The sequence below is a fragment of the Pseudophryne corroboree genome, chromosome 8 (genome assembly GCF_028390025.1).
Source record: "Pseudophryne corroboree isolate aPseCor3 chromosome 8, aPseCor3.hap2, whole genome shotgun sequence".
NCBI classification, from domain to species: Eukaryota; Metazoa; Chordata; class Amphibia; order Anura; family Myobatrachidae; genus Pseudophryne; species Pseudophryne corroboree.
In genome coordinates, this window is record NC_086451.1 from 261974076 (window position 1) to 261989848 (window position 15773).

A 15773-nucleotide genomic window follows, 5' to 3' on the forward strand; every position below is an offset into this window, starting at 1 on the left:
CAAGTGGCCGACACAAACACCTAGCCCATCTAGGAGTGGCACTGCAGTGTCAGACAGGATGGCCGATTTAAAAAATAGTCCCCAAACAGCACATGATGCAAATAAAAAAAGAGGTGCACCAAGGTCGCTGGTTGGCTAAGCTAAGCAACCCAAGTGGCCGACACAAACACCTGGCCCATCTAGGAGTGGCACTGCAGTGTCAGACAGGATGGCATTTAAAAAAATAGTCCCCAAACAGCACATGATGCAAAGAAAAAAAGAGGTGCACCAAGGTCGCTGGATGGCTAAGCTAAGCGACCCAAGTGGCCGACACAAACACCTGGCCCATATAGGAGTGGCACTGCAGTGTCAGACAGGATAGCCGATTTAAATAGTAGTCCCCAAATAGCACATGATGCAAAGAAAAAAAGAGGTGCACCAAGGTCACTGGATGACTAAGCTAAGCGCCCCAAGTGGCTGACACAAACAGCTGGCCCATCTAGAAGTGGCACTGCAGTTTTCTAGCGAGAGGATGAATGCTTCCATCCTCATGTGAAGCTGAACCACTAGCCATGAACATAGGCCAGGGCCTTAGCCGTTCCTTGCCACTCCGTGTCGTAAGTGGCATATTGGCAAGTTTACGCTTGTCATCAGACGCTTTTAATTTTGATTTTTGGGTCATTTTACTGAACTTTTGTTTTTTGGATTTTACATGCTCTCTACTATGACATTGGGCATCGGCCTTGGCAGACGACGTTGATGCATTTCATCGTCTCGGCCATGACTAGTGGCAGCAGCTTCAGCACGAGGTGGAAGTGGATCTTGATCTTTCCCTATTTTACCCTCCACATTTTTGTTCTCCATTTTTTAATGTGTGGAATTATATGCCAGTAATATATCAATAACAATGGCCTACTGTACCGTACTGCTATATATTATATACTGGTGGTCAGCAAAATTCTGCACTGTCCTCCTACTATATACTGCGCACAACTAAAATGCAGCACAGGTATGGATGGATAGTATACTTGACGACACAGAGGTAGAGCAGTGGACTACTGTACCGTACTGCTCTATATATATATACTGGTGGTCACAGCAAAATTCTGCACTGTCCTCCTACTATATACTGCGCACAACTAAAATGCAGCACAGGTATGGATGGATAGTATACTTAACGACAAAGAGGTAGAGCAGTGGACTACTGTACCATACTGCTATATATATACTGGTGGTCACAGCAAAATTCTGCACTGTCCTCCTACTATATACTGCGCAGAACTAAAATGCAGCACAGGTATGGATGGATAGTATACTTGACGACACTGAGGTAGAGCAGTGGACTACTGTACCGTACTGCTATATATATACTGGTGGTCACAGCAAAATTCTGCACTGTCCTCCTACTATATAGTGCGCACAACTAAAATGCAGCACAGGTATGGATGGATAGTATACTTGATGACACTGAGGTAGAGCAGTGGACTACTGCACCGTACTGCTATATATATACTGGTGGTCACAGCAAAATTCTGCAATGTCCTCCTACTATATACTGCGCACAACTAAAATGCAGCACAGGTATGGATGGATAGTATACTTGACGACACAGAGGTAGAGCAATGGACTACTGTACCGTACTGCTATATATACTGGTGGTCACAGCAAAATTCTGCACTGTCCTCCTACTATATACTACAATGCAGCACAGATATGGAGCGTTTTTCAGGCAGAGAACGTAGATATTTTCAGCACACTGAGCACAGATATTTGCAGCACACTGAGCACAGATATTTGCAGCACACTGAACACAGAAACTGAGAGAATGCAGCCATGTCCTCTCGCTATCATCTCCAAAGCACGAGTGAAAATGCTGGCGATGCGCGGCTCCTTATATAGAATACGAATCTCGCGAGAATCCGACAGCAGGATGATGAAGTTCGGGCTCACTCGGGTTAACCGAGCAAGGCGGGAAGATCCGAGTCTGCCTCGGAACCGTGTAAAATGGGTGAAGTTCGGGGGGGTTCGGATCTCGAGGAACCGAACCCGCTCATCATTAATATATATATATATATATATATATATATATAATATATCCAACCTGGCACTCCTTCAGGGCAGCAGAACCCCCAAATGCAATACTTGCTTGTGTTCCCTCCTGGGGTACAGCAACCCCATATACAGTACAACCAGAGAAATGCAGGCGGAACTCCAAGACTTTGGAATAAGTAAACTTTAGTGCACAATGGTTAGTGCATGGTATCAACGTTTCGGGGCATGACACCCCATCATCAGGATAACAAGTGAGTGAAATAACAAAAGAATTTATACTTACACAATCCCGCACTCCCATGCCCGCTGCTGCACGCCGGTCCGGAACTCCGCCGCACTTCCCTTGATGTCTGACGGAAGTGCCGTCCTCGAGCTCTGCCAGTCTTTTGGTCACGTGTACCGAATGCGGCGTCATCTTGGGAGCAGCACCGCAGACGGGCTAGAAGGGGGAAACACAACACCATAGGAAAACATCATAGCAATACATGTTATAATATAAGTGCATCATCAAAAAGGTGATTATAAATAAAGAACATGATTATTAGTACATAAATAGTAAAACATGCTGAACAGTGCATATATACATAAGATATAATATATAAAATAAAATAAATGGTGCATATATAGATGGAAATCTAACCTACACAGGATGCTGGGTGACCAAATCTCCTGCTGGATCACCACTGATATGACATCTAAATAAACTTACCTAAACCTGCGGCCAGGGATATTATACCTAATAGTTATACCAAATAGGGGACTACCGTCCCACCTATTCAATATATTAAATAAACTATGAATGAATTGCTAAACCAATCTTATTACTGATAGAGGTGATTTTTCTCATGCTTAAAGGAAACATATCAGACTCAGAGATTCATTCAAACCCCTCGGACTGACCGTATCCAGGGTGAAGATCCACTTAGCTTCTAACTGGAGCAATTTTTTAGATCTATCCCCTCTTCTTAAAGAATTGGGCACTTGGGCAATCATTCTGTATCTAAGCGTTGCCATATTGTGTCGAGCCTGTGCAAAATGCCTGGCTACTGGTTGATCACTATTGCCGGATATCAGAGCAGCTCTAATAGCTGCCCTGTGTTGGGCAATTCTCTCCTTGAATTGTCTCTCTGTCTTGCCCACATAGAGTAAACCACATGGGCAAGACAGAAGATAAACCACAAACTTAGATGTACATGTCAGGGGGATTTTAATTTCGTACATTTTACCTGTGTATGGATGTGGGAATTTATTCCCAACAATCAAGGCTCTACAGGTTGTACAGCCCGTACATCGGTAGCATCCGCCTTTTCTGCTAAGGAAATGCTGTGGCCTTTCCTTGCCTACCCCAGTAACATCTGTCTTAACCAACATGTCCTTAAGGTTAGGGCCTCTGGTGTAGCTGGAAAGTAGCTTAGCATTCAACAATGAAGGTAATTCTGTATCTGAATTCACGATGGGCCATAATTTTTTAACTTTTTTCTTTAGCATCTCACTCGCTACCGTATACCTATTAACCCACGGAACAACTTTACCAGTTTCTACTTTAGTTTTTTCTGCTAGTAGTGTTTTTCTATCAAGGGCCATGGCTTTAGTTTTTGCCTGTATTAACACGGAGTTAGGATAGCCCCTCATAAGAAACTTCTTAGTTAGGACCTCCAATTGTTGTTCCCTCTCTGTTAAATCACTGGTAATGCGACATGCACGTACAAACTCTGAATATGGTAAACTGTCCACCGTAGCTCTGGGGTGGAAGCTATCATGTCTAAGGATAGTGTTCCTATCCGTGGGTTTTACATACAAGTTAGTTTTGAACTGACCATTACTGATTTCAATGTTGACATCCAAGAAATATATTTGTTCTGTACTGGTACACATGGTTAATTTAGCTGGGCAGGTGGATATATTATATTGTTCTATGACCTTCTCCAATAATTCCCCTTGACCACACCACAACAATAGGATGTCATCTATGTACCGATAGTATTTAAACACATGCTCAGAGATAAACGGTGACTCAAAGAACAATTGCACCTCTACCATGTACATAAAAGCGTTAGCATAGGCCGGGGCCACACAACTGCCCATGGCACAACCTGACTTTTGAAGAAAAAAAGAGCCATCATAAAGAAAATAATTATGTTTGAGCGTGAACTCCAACAAGCAAATAAAGAAATCTACATTGGGCCCTTTGTACAAATGACTAGATGTAATCAAATTATGTACTGCCTTAAGGCCCAGTTCGTGAGGAATGCAAGTATATAAGCTAGTCACGTCAATACTGGCCAATTTCAAATCAGGAGGCAACCTCGTAATGTCAGATCATTTTCTTAACAGGGATGTCCTTTAGATGTGTGGCAGTGTCCTGGATCACAGGTTGTAGCCACATGTCCAGGAAAACCGCCACAGGTTCACAAAGAGATCCCTTGGCAGAGATAATGGGTCTGCCAGGAGGTTTCACCGGATCCTTATGAAGTTTAGGAATGATGTAAAAAATAGGTACAGTAGGATGTGAGAGACATAAGTAAGCACCAGTCTTTGCATCGATGGCACCACTAGAGACACCAGACTGTACTAACAGCTCTAGTTCTCTTTTGCAGCTGTCCGTAGGATCCCTGTTTAATCTCATGTATGTCTAGTGGTCATCCAATAAACTAGAGCATTCCTCTTTGTACATGGCAAGGTCCATTACTACTATGGCGCTGCCTTTGTCTGCCCCACGTATAATGATGTCCTGTCGTGAACTTAAATCACGCAAGGCCAATTGTTCCTCCTTGGATAAATTATGATGAAAAAAAGTTTTTTCTTCGTAATGGCTTTGCTACTATTGTCAAGCAATCTTGAGAACGTTCGAATAGACGGATTGAACGACTGGGGATCAAACGTGGATGCTGGACGGAATCTTTTGCCCTCATCTGTTATTCCCTGTGTAGGGGTATTCAAGGGCTCAATATTATGCACCATTGGGCCTTTAGCTCTGTTTTTTATCAAAAAATTCTCTTAGTTTCAACTTTCTCTGAAACTTGAAATTGTCCACCTTACAAGTGAATTCATCATGTGGCTGTGTCGGAACAAATGCTAACCCCTTATTTAATATCTGTTCTTCCATCGGGGTTAATGGAACACTTGAAAGGTTAAAGATTAAGTCCATTGAACTTTTGGTGGCTTGCCGCCTCTGCCTCTCCGATTGCCTGCCCCTCCGCGTTGGTTTGTTCTTGACCCGGCTTTGCTGGCCCGGGTATCTACCCCTAAAGGAACTTGTGGTGAAGCTTGATTCCTGGAGGGTGCTTGATTGCTATCACTCGATGAAGTGCTTGAGTATGTGGTTCCTCTCTCTCTCTGTTTTTTATGCCATGGTTTACGCCCAGGACCTCTAGAGTTTTGCTGTGTGGTATGCAGCCAATTGTAAACTCTATGTTGTGCATAGTCTTGCTGCACTTTGATTAATTTATCAATTATTACTGCTGTCTTGGCTGAGTGAGGATAGATGTTCATGCTCAAAAGTAGCAATCTTTTCCTTGCCACTTTTCAGTTCTTTACTGGACTCTTCTATAACAAGTAAAATCAGGTCCATTGAGCATTTATTTAAAATTGCGATCCAACGGGTACAGAACGGGACACTGTATCTTCCGATAGTCGGAATGCTATTCATTCTAAAACCTCTTGGAATCTGTTTATTTCTAAAATATTCAGATAAAGTAAGCCCATGAAACAGAAAGTCCATTTCTCTTTTTCTTAATCTGAACAGTTCTTTAAATAATTCCTCATTTGTCCCTCCGACATTTAAATCAAACGTTGGATCAGTGAGCAATATATCATTGGCTTCAGCATTCGAGAAACTAAAAGTATCAGTGGTGTCACATGATAGCATTTGATTAAGCAGCTCCACACTGTCCTGTGCAATAGTCGCCATCTCAGTGCAATGCAGAATAAAGTGCTTCAAAGTGTTTCAAAAAAAGTGCAATAGCAAAAATGTGCAAAAAATGGTGCCAAACAAAGTGCAATGTGCTAATGACTGCAGAGCAGATAAACATCCAGTGCAATATAAGATAAAGGCAATTAAAATGTCCTGTGATGTTAGTAAAGTTATTGCTGGTTCGGGGTGCCTTGGTAGCTGACCAAATACAGACAACGTGTACTTGCAGCAATATATGGTATATCCAACCTGGCACTCCTTCAGGGCAGCAGAACCCCCAAATGCAATACTTGCTTGTGTGCCCTCCTGGGGTACAGCAACCCCATATACAACCAGAAAAAAGCAGGCGGCACTCCAAGACTTTGGAATAAGTAAACTTTAGTGCACAAAGGTTAGTGCATGGTATCAATGTTTCGGGGCATGACACCCCATCATCAGAATAACAAGTGAGTGAAATAACAAAATAATTTATACAGGTTGAGTATCCCATATCCAAATATTCCGAAATACGGAATATTCCGAAATACGGACTTTTTTGAGTGAGACTGAGATAGTGATTTTTTTTTTTTGATGGCTCAATGTACACAAACTTTGTTTACTACACAAAGTTATAAAAAATATTGTATTAAATGACCTTCAGGCTTTGTATATAAGGTGTATATGAAACATAAATTAATTGTGTGAATGTACACACACTTTGTTTAATGCACAAAGTTATAAAAAATATTGTATTAAATGAGCTTCAGGCTATGTGTATAAGGTGTATATGAAACATAAATGCATTCTGTGTTTATCTTTAGGTCCCATCGCCATGATATCTCATTATGGTGTGCAGTTATTCCAAAATACGGAAAAATCCGATATCCAAAATACCTCTGGTCCCAAGCATTTTGGATAAGGGATACTCAACCTGTACTTACAAAATCCCGCACTCCCATGCTCGCTGCCACACGCCGGTCCGGGACTCCGCCGCACTTCCGGTGACGTCTGACTCTGCCAGTCTTCCGGTCACGATGTTACTGGGGTAGGCAAGGAAAGGCCACAGCATTTCCTTGTCAGAAAAGGCGGATGCTACCGATGTACGGGCTGTACAACCTGTAGAGCCTTGATTATTGGGAATAAATTCCCACATCCATACACAGGTAAAATGTACGAAATTAAAATTCCCCTGACATGTACATCTAAGTTTGTGGTTTATCTTCTGTCTTGCCCATGTGGTTTACTCTATGTGGGCAAGACAGAGAGAAAATTCAAGGAGAGAATTGCCCAACACAGGGCAGCTATTAGAGCTGCTCTAATATCCGGCAATAGTGATCAAGCAGTAGCCAGGCATTTTGCACAGGCTAGATACAACATGGCAACGCTTAGATACAGAATGATTGCCCAAGTGCCCAATTCTTTAAGAAGAGTGGATAGATCTAAAAAATTGCTCCAGTTAGAAGCTAAGTGGATCTTCACCCTGGATACGGTCAGTCCGAGGGGTTTGAATTAATCTCTGAGTCTGACATGTTTCCTATAAGCATGAGAAACATCACCTCTATCAGTAATAAGATTGGTTTAGCCATTCATTCATAGTTTATTTAATATATTGAATAGGTGGGACGGTAGTCCCCTATTTGGTATAACTGTTAGGTATAATATCCCTGGCCGCAGGTTTAGGTAAGTTTATTTAGATGTCATATCAGTGGTGATCCAGCAGGAGATTTGGTCACCCAGCATCCTGTGTAGGTTAGATTTCCATCTATATATGCACCGTTTATTTTATTTTATATATTATATCTTATGTATATATGCACTGTTCAGCATGTTTTACTATTTATGTACTAATAATCATGTTCTTTATTTATAATCACCTTTTTGATGATGCACTTATATTATAACATTTATTGCTATGATGTTTTCCTATGGTGTTGTGTTTCCCCCTTCTAGCCTGTCTGCGGTGCTGCTCCCAAGGTGACGCCGCATCCGGTACACGTGACCGGAAGACTGGCAGAGCTCGAGGACGGCGCCCGGTGTCTGCTGCTGGTGCTGCCCATGTGACGACGTCACTTCCGTCAGACATCAAGGGAAGTGCGGCGGAGTCCCGGACCGGCGTGCGGCAGCGGGCATGGGAGTGCGGGATTGTGTAAGTATAAATTATTTTGTTATTTTACTCACTTGTTATCCTGATGATGGGGTGTCATGCCCCGAAACGTTGATACCATGCACTAACCTTTGTGCACTAAAGTTTACTTATTCCAAAGTCTTGGAGTGCCGCCTGCTTTTTTCTGGTTATATATATATATATATATATATATATAAAAAGAAGATTTTATTCAAACATTAACATGTTCCCAGGATCATCCACATCAATAGCAATACAGTGCAACTAGGTACACATTATACAAAAAAGCTAACCTGCTACATTAGAGTACTATCACACACGCTAAAAAACGCTGTCCCTCTATCAGAACTTACAACTGACACGGTGGAATATAGCAGAGTTGGGAAGAATACTGTGTTATTAAGCATTTATTTGGATACCCTTCATTTATACTACAAGTATATCCTGCAAATTTAATTTTAATTGTATCACGGACAGTGAATTGAGCTAATACTCTAACGAGATCCTTGGCCAATAATAAACCATCAGTAGAGGACAATTTTTTCCGGATACATCTACGGTTGTGAAATAGTTTTTTTTTATAACATATTCATTTTTTTATTGTATATGCATGTAATGTGTAAGTAATTCATATTGTGCTATTTTTCATATATTTTTAACAATAAAACAAATTTTCTATATAGATTCCAGAAGCGCTCCGTTGATATTCTATATCATCTGTTTTTACCTCTAGTAATTTTTGTCACTACATTGGTGACATTTGGGAGCTGCTTAGTAGCACTTTTAGTTCTATTGAGAGAGCAAACAGACTTGGTGGTTATATAAGCGCCAGGGATTGTTTGTTTGCGGATTGGGGGAACAGACTGCATGTAGGGGACAGGCTGAGTGTGTCTGTGTAGGTGACAGGCTGTATGTATGCATTGGGGAACAGACTGTGTGTGTAGGGGACATGCTGTGTGTATGTATACAATGGGGGAACAGACTGTGTGTGTGTAGGGGACAGGCTGCCGTAATGTGTAAAAGGGCACTCTACCTGGCGTAATGTGTAAAAGTTAAGTTCTAGCTGCCGTAATGTGTAAAAGGGGACTCTACCTTCCGTAATGTGTAGAAGGGGGCTCTACCTGCCATAATGTGTAAAAGGAGGCTCTAGCTTCCGTAATGTGTAAAAGGGCACTCTACCTGTCGTAATGTGTAAACGGAGGCTCTACCTGGCGTAATGTATGACAGGGGCTCTACCTGGCGTAATGTGTAAAAGGGGCTCTACCTGGTATAATGTGTGTAAGTGGCACTACTGTACGGCGTAATTTGAATAATGGAGACTACTGTATACCGTAATATGAATTCCTCATGAAGCCACGCCCCTATTATTTTGCCCTGCACACTAGCCCTATTTTAAATATGGGGGGAGCGTTGATGCTATTTCTTGCACACATCGCTAAAATGTCTAGTTACGGCACTGGCTACAGTACTACTCCGCACAAGCCACACAGCACGGGAATGCTTCTGTACTCTGCACAGGCCACACAGCCCATACATGCTACAGTACTACTCTGTTTAGGGCACACAGCACATATATGCTACAGTACTGTACTACTCTGCACAGCCAACAAAGCACAGAAGTGCTACAGTACTACTCTGCACAGGCCACACAGCACGGAAATGCTACAGTACTCTGCACAGGCCACACAGAACATAAATGCTACAGTACTACTCTGCTCAGGCCGTACAGCACAGAAATTTGTGTAAACTTACTTTCAGTGCTGTAAACATAGTGTTGCTAACCTGCAGAATAGACCATCTAACGCAGGATAAAACATGACCTCATAGTTTCTGCACATTAAATCAAGGTGGTGGGAGTGTTAGTTTCCTGGAGGGCATTTTCCTTCACTTGCTACAAAGCCTTAAAAGAAAACCTTTATACTTTATTGATCACATATACTGGCGTCATCACAAAGGGCTTTTATTAAAGAACAGAAGTTCTACTTGCAGTAATCCAGTTGTCTACAATATGCTGATATATTATTACTACTTTTTTTCAATTGTTAGGGGATTAGTGTGTGCTATCATTATGTGTATATATGTGTTCTATCTATCTATCTATCTATCTATCTATCTATCTATCTATGGGGGTCATTCCGAGTTGTTTGCTCGCTAGCAGTTTTTAGCAGCCGTGCAAACGCATTGTCGCCGCCCACCGGGGAGTGTATTTTCACTTTGCAGAAGTGCGAACGCCTGTGCAGCAGAGCGCCTGCAAAAACATATTGTGAAAAACAAGACCAGCCCTGGACTTACTCTCCATGTGCGTTGATTCTAACGTTGGTGGGTTTTGTTTTGACATCACACACCCGCCCGGCGTTTGCTCAGCCACGCCTGCGTTTTCCCTGGCACGCCTGCATTTTTCCAAACACTCCCAGAAAACGGTCAGTTGACACCCAGAAATGCCCCCTTCCTGTCAATCTTCCTGCGTTGTGCCGTGTGACTGATAGCTTTGCTAGAAACTGCGCAAAACCACAAAGGACTTTTTACCCGTACGTCATGCATGCACATTGCGGTGCATACGCATGCACAGAAATGCCGATTTTTAGCCTGATCGCTACGCTGCAAACAACGGCAGCTAGCGATCAACTCGGAATGAACCCATATATGTATACAAGCACTGCCCCTTTAAAATGTGGGCTTAAAAATGCTAGGAAGCAGTGTATTTGTATAGAATATATGTGGTCAGTGGTGCAGTATTTGGGTATTAAAATAAGGGACTCAGCTTGTCCGGGTTAAAACAAACATAATTGTGCTTTCATGTCGTCAGCATACAATAGCAGAAAATATAAAAAAAACAACCTAGCCGTCCGCATGTAAATCTGCTAATGTCCCTCCTAAACAGGGACGGCATACTGTGTTGAGGTTGGGGGGGGGGGGGCGTAAATAAAAAATACTTTTGGCACGCCCCCCGCATGTTTACCCCCCACACCACCCCACGTGGGAGTGCTTACCTCCAGAACACCGCGGAGACTCTGACTTCAAATCTACGGCGCAGCAGCTTGCTGCCCCATGTCCTTTCCTAGCTGGTTCTCACAGGTGCATTACTGGGAGGAGCCGTGGACATGTTGAGCCTGCTGGGACATCCCTGCCTCCTTCCAGTAATGCCTCTGTGAAGAGCAGGCTGGACAGGACACGGGGCAGCATGCTGCGGTACCGGAGTTTAGAAGTCAGAGTCTCTGTGGTGATCTGGGTGTAAGCGCTCCCCCTCCCCAGCACCTGTGCCTCTGACATGTTTGGGGGGCAGCATGCTGCCCCCTTGCCACCTCCCCTTCCCTCATTCCGACGCCTCTGCTCCTAAACAAACTAGTCGTCTGCATGTAAATCTGCTGATGTTCCTCATAAAATGCCTGCCACCTTGGAGGAGACAGATGGTAGAGGTTATACTTGACTTCTAAAGTCTTTCTCCCTGTCCCTGCGCAGCACTGCACTGTTACCCCGAAGGGCTGGGAGAGAACAGCGGTGGTGGCGGCGCAAACACATTACACCTCTGGTAACAAGCATTACCCCCTCACAGTATAAAACCCTTGGCAATGAGCATTATGTCATGACTGTAGTTTTGTGAACCCGGAGTATATGTGAAGTCCATGCAGGTAACTAGAGGACTATGTGTATATTTGGCTGGTCTGTGGGAATCAGTGAGATGAAGTAGTAAGGAGCAATCCCTGACCGGGAGTCGAACCCGGGCCTCGGCAGAGGGAGCCGTATCCTGACCACTGGATCACCAGGGACTTGATGTTGATAGCAGGATGGTGAATGTATTGGTGAGAACGAACTGGATATACTGTCACCTGACTAGGTGTTTGTGTACCCAAAGTTAACTATGAAATAGGTTCTCTGGAGTTACACAGATCTGGGAGGAGAGCTGAAGACGTTGAATTGGACTGGTTACTGGTAAGATTGGAACTGGGCAGGCTACCGGCGTGCCTGAACTGGGCTGGTTACCGGAGCACTATGGACGGGGCTGTTACTGGTGAGACTGAGAACTGGGCTGGATACCGGATATGGCTGAACTGGGCAGGTTACCGGATATGACTGGTAGCGCACTGTGAATCAGGCTGGGTACCGGTATAACTGGTAACGCAACTGTAATCCGTGCTGGTTCTGGATAGAACTGGTAACACAACTGTAATCCGGACAGGTAGCAAAAGACCTGAGGTTTACAGGAACTAAGGTAATTAGTGTTACCTCTAAAGGCCCGTACACACTGGTCGATGTATCGGCCGTTCTCTTGAACGGCCGATACATCGCGGGACCGTCGGCCAGTGTGTACGGGCGATACGTCTGTGAACTCCGTCGTTCACAGACGTATCGCATTGGCCGCGCAGCACAGCCGACAGCCAATATATCTAACGATATATTGGCGCGTCGCTGTGTGTGTACGGGGCGGTCGTCCGACCGCCCGTACACATGCTGCGGCGGCCGGCAGTGATTGACAGGTGAACTGGGCGGGCGCGAGCGCCCGCCCAGTTCATGACGTCAGTCCCCCGACGGATCGGGCTGTGTGTATGCACAGCACACTGCCCGATCCATACATAGATATATCTGCAGATCAATTGATCTGCAGATATATCTAATAGTGTGTACCCACCTTAAGGCAGCTCAGCTACTAGGTTCACACTAAGCTGTGTGACTCATGGAACTGGCAGCTTCTGAAACACAGGTCTCTACTTATACCTCCTGATCTTTGGTGATTGGTGAATAGAGTCAGGTGATTCAGGGAGTCTCAGGCTTGCACAGGATTGGATAGCTCATGGTCAGGTGATTAGACCCTGTCACGTCAGTACTCCAGGTTAGGCTCTGATGTGCAGTGAGGCCTAGCTGGCCGGAAAAACAATGAAGCCTGAACTTCTAAAAATTAGCCCTAAACTCCAAAGGGCTGAACACAATGAAGAATCAAATACTGCACACAGTTGATTACTGATTACTCAGAGGAATTCTTACTCAGGTGGCTAATCAAGAGTAAGCAACACAGATTTGCAGTCCTCATGCTATGCTGAAGCAAATGCAGGTCACAGGATATGCTGAGGTAAGCCACAGAATATGAGAAATACAGTCAGGATCATGACAGTACCCCCCCCCCCCCCCCCTCCTCCCTTCAAGGGTGGACTCCGGACATCCATCTTGAAACTGAGAGGAATTTGAAATTTTCATACAGAAAACGCAAGACCTTCGTCGATGCCTCTTTTTCTTATGGGAACATCTGGACATGACCAGGGAGAGTGGAATTTTCTATAAAGTAAAACTTCCTCAGATAGCACAGGACCTCTCAAAAAAAGAGTAGCATCATAAACTGGATTAAATTCAGAGTCTGAGTCCAAGTCTAATGGAAGATATGAATCTCCCTTACTGAGAACTTGATTAATTAGAGAATCCCTAAGCATCTTGAAGCGGAAGATCCATCACATATTATAAGATCGTAAGAACTGGAGGTTTGAGAAACATCAGAAGACCTTGAATTCTGAATGACCAATGAAGCAGGAGGATCAGAATACTTAGTAGATACACAGTTTGGAGATGACAGAGAAGTGCACTGGAGTTTTAAATTCTTTGGCGGAGAACTTAGTATCGGGCTAGGAGTGTCTACTAGATGGCCAGTCTTAATGATCAGATTCTTATGGGAGTAGATACTGTATGTGGATTATCCTTGGAAGGACAGCACAAACTTACTTTTGTAGCAGACTGTGGTGAAGTAGAACTGGAATTCGTTTTGGAGTATGATCTCTTAGTAGAGTTGGGTTTTGAGGGTTTGGGACTAAATTCTTTAATCACTGCCTTACTAAAAGTCTGTAAATCATGGAGCACAGGATCATTACTCTCGAAAAGCATGTTAGCCCACTTCAAGGCTCTTCCTCTGAATGCCAGGAACAGATATCGGGTAATGTTGGAAGGAGTTACTGCACATGAAGGATCTGACTCCATCGAAGAGAGATATCGATCAACTAGAGTGGCATATTGCAATAAATCTCCATCAAAGTAAATAGGTGATAAAGCATTGGACTGAAGCTTAGAGGCTGAAGCTGATGACACACTCTCAGAAGCTGGAATAGAATTAGTTTGAGGAATGTCAGGCTGATGTGAGAATATGCTTTCTGAAGTTGCTGGCTGAAATCCTCAACTGAGACTGAGAAATCACTTGAAATTTCCTTATGGTTAGAGATGCTAGAAATTTTTCTTGAAGCTGCGACTGGGGCAAATTGTTACATTCTCTGTACTCGGAACCCAGGAGATAGGGTGGCAGCAGAAGAGTTCAAAGTACAGATATGTGAAGCATGGGTGTATTTAGGGGTCCGGGCGCCCCTGGCAAAGTAAGGGACTGGTGCCCGCCATATTTGAAATAGGGAAGGTGCATGTGCAAAAAAGGGACATGATCTTGTGGGAAAGGAGCATGACCATACAATAGTTCCCCCAATTCAAATTACGCTACACAGTAGTAACTCTTATACACATCATGCCCACACAGTCGCAGTTCCCTTTACACATTATGCCCACACAGTAATTCTTATAGCACTAAGGAGACATCAGCAGTGCCTGTCCTGGCTGAGGAGGCAATGCCACCCAAGGCCAGGTAGTATAATCAAATAGTAGTGCAAAGAAGTGCAGTGCAGCACACTACCCAGTGGTGCAAGTAGAAAAAAAGCCGTAGTGGCAATGTGTGCCCGCACACCAAAAAATTGGTGTGGCCACATGGGGTGTGGCCAATTAAAATGGGGGCGTGATACACATATGACCCCAATAGTGCAGTGCCAGATACACATATATGCCCCAAGAGTGCCAGATACACACACGCCCCCACAGTGCCATATACAGACATGCCCCCACAGTGCCAGATACACACATGCCCTCACAGTGCCAGATACAAATATGCCCCCACAGTGCCAGACATGCCCCTATGGTGTTAGATATGCCCCCACAGTGCCAGATACACATATGCCCCCACAGTGCCAGATATGCCTCCACAGTGCCAGATACACATATGCCCCCACAGTGCCAGATATGCCCCCACACTAGCAGATACACATGCCCCCACGGTGCTAGATATGCCCTCATAATGCCAGATATGCCCCCACGGTGCTAGATATGCCCCCACGATGCCAGATACACATATGCCCCCCCAGTGCCAGCTAAGCCCCCACAGTCATATAGTCATAGCGCCCATCCCCCTCCCAGCACATAGACACAGCCCCCACCTCCCGAAGCAATAGTCATAGTCCCACCAGCACATAGCGATAGTTTCCACCTCTCCCAACACAGTCATACAGTTGTCCCCACCCCCCTCCCATCAAATAACAATAGTTACCTGCCAGCATAGATAGTCCCCCTCCCTGCACATAGCCCCTCACCTCCCCAGAACATAGCCATAGTCCCCATCCTTCTCCCAGCACATAGCTGTAGTGTCAAAGTCAGAAAAATATCACTATGCACATTGCCATATTTGCACCTCATGCGTGTCCTCGCTGCGCGTGCATGTGCTCTCCCGTGCGTGCGCATACTCGCTGTTGCGTGCACCCGCAGGCGCACGGTATGCGCATTTACGGTAGAGTTTGTATGCGTCTAGCGTGCGACTCAATCGTTACATATTTTAACTATATAATGTATTTTGTAGATTATGGTCCCTTTGATAGAATCTGAAAGTTTAGTTAATGTAGCATGTTCATAGACAAAGAGATCCCTCTTTGTTTGATACGA

At 44.2% G+C, this 15773-nt stretch overlaps 1 long non-coding RNA gene across 1 annotated transcript in view; it reads right to left on the reverse strand.

The window, feature by feature from the left end:
• The window catches only part of LOC134948923 (uncharacterized), a 210901-nt gene that overhangs the window by 22045 nt on the left and 173083 nt on the right, over nucleotides 1-15773 (reverse strand). Inside the window, exon 2 of the long non-coding RNA XR_010183057.1 lies at nucleotides 2315-2470. This is a non-coding gene — a long non-coding RNA (uncharacterized LOC134948923). The remainder of the gene's footprint in view (nucleotides 1-2314; nucleotides 2471-15773) is intronic.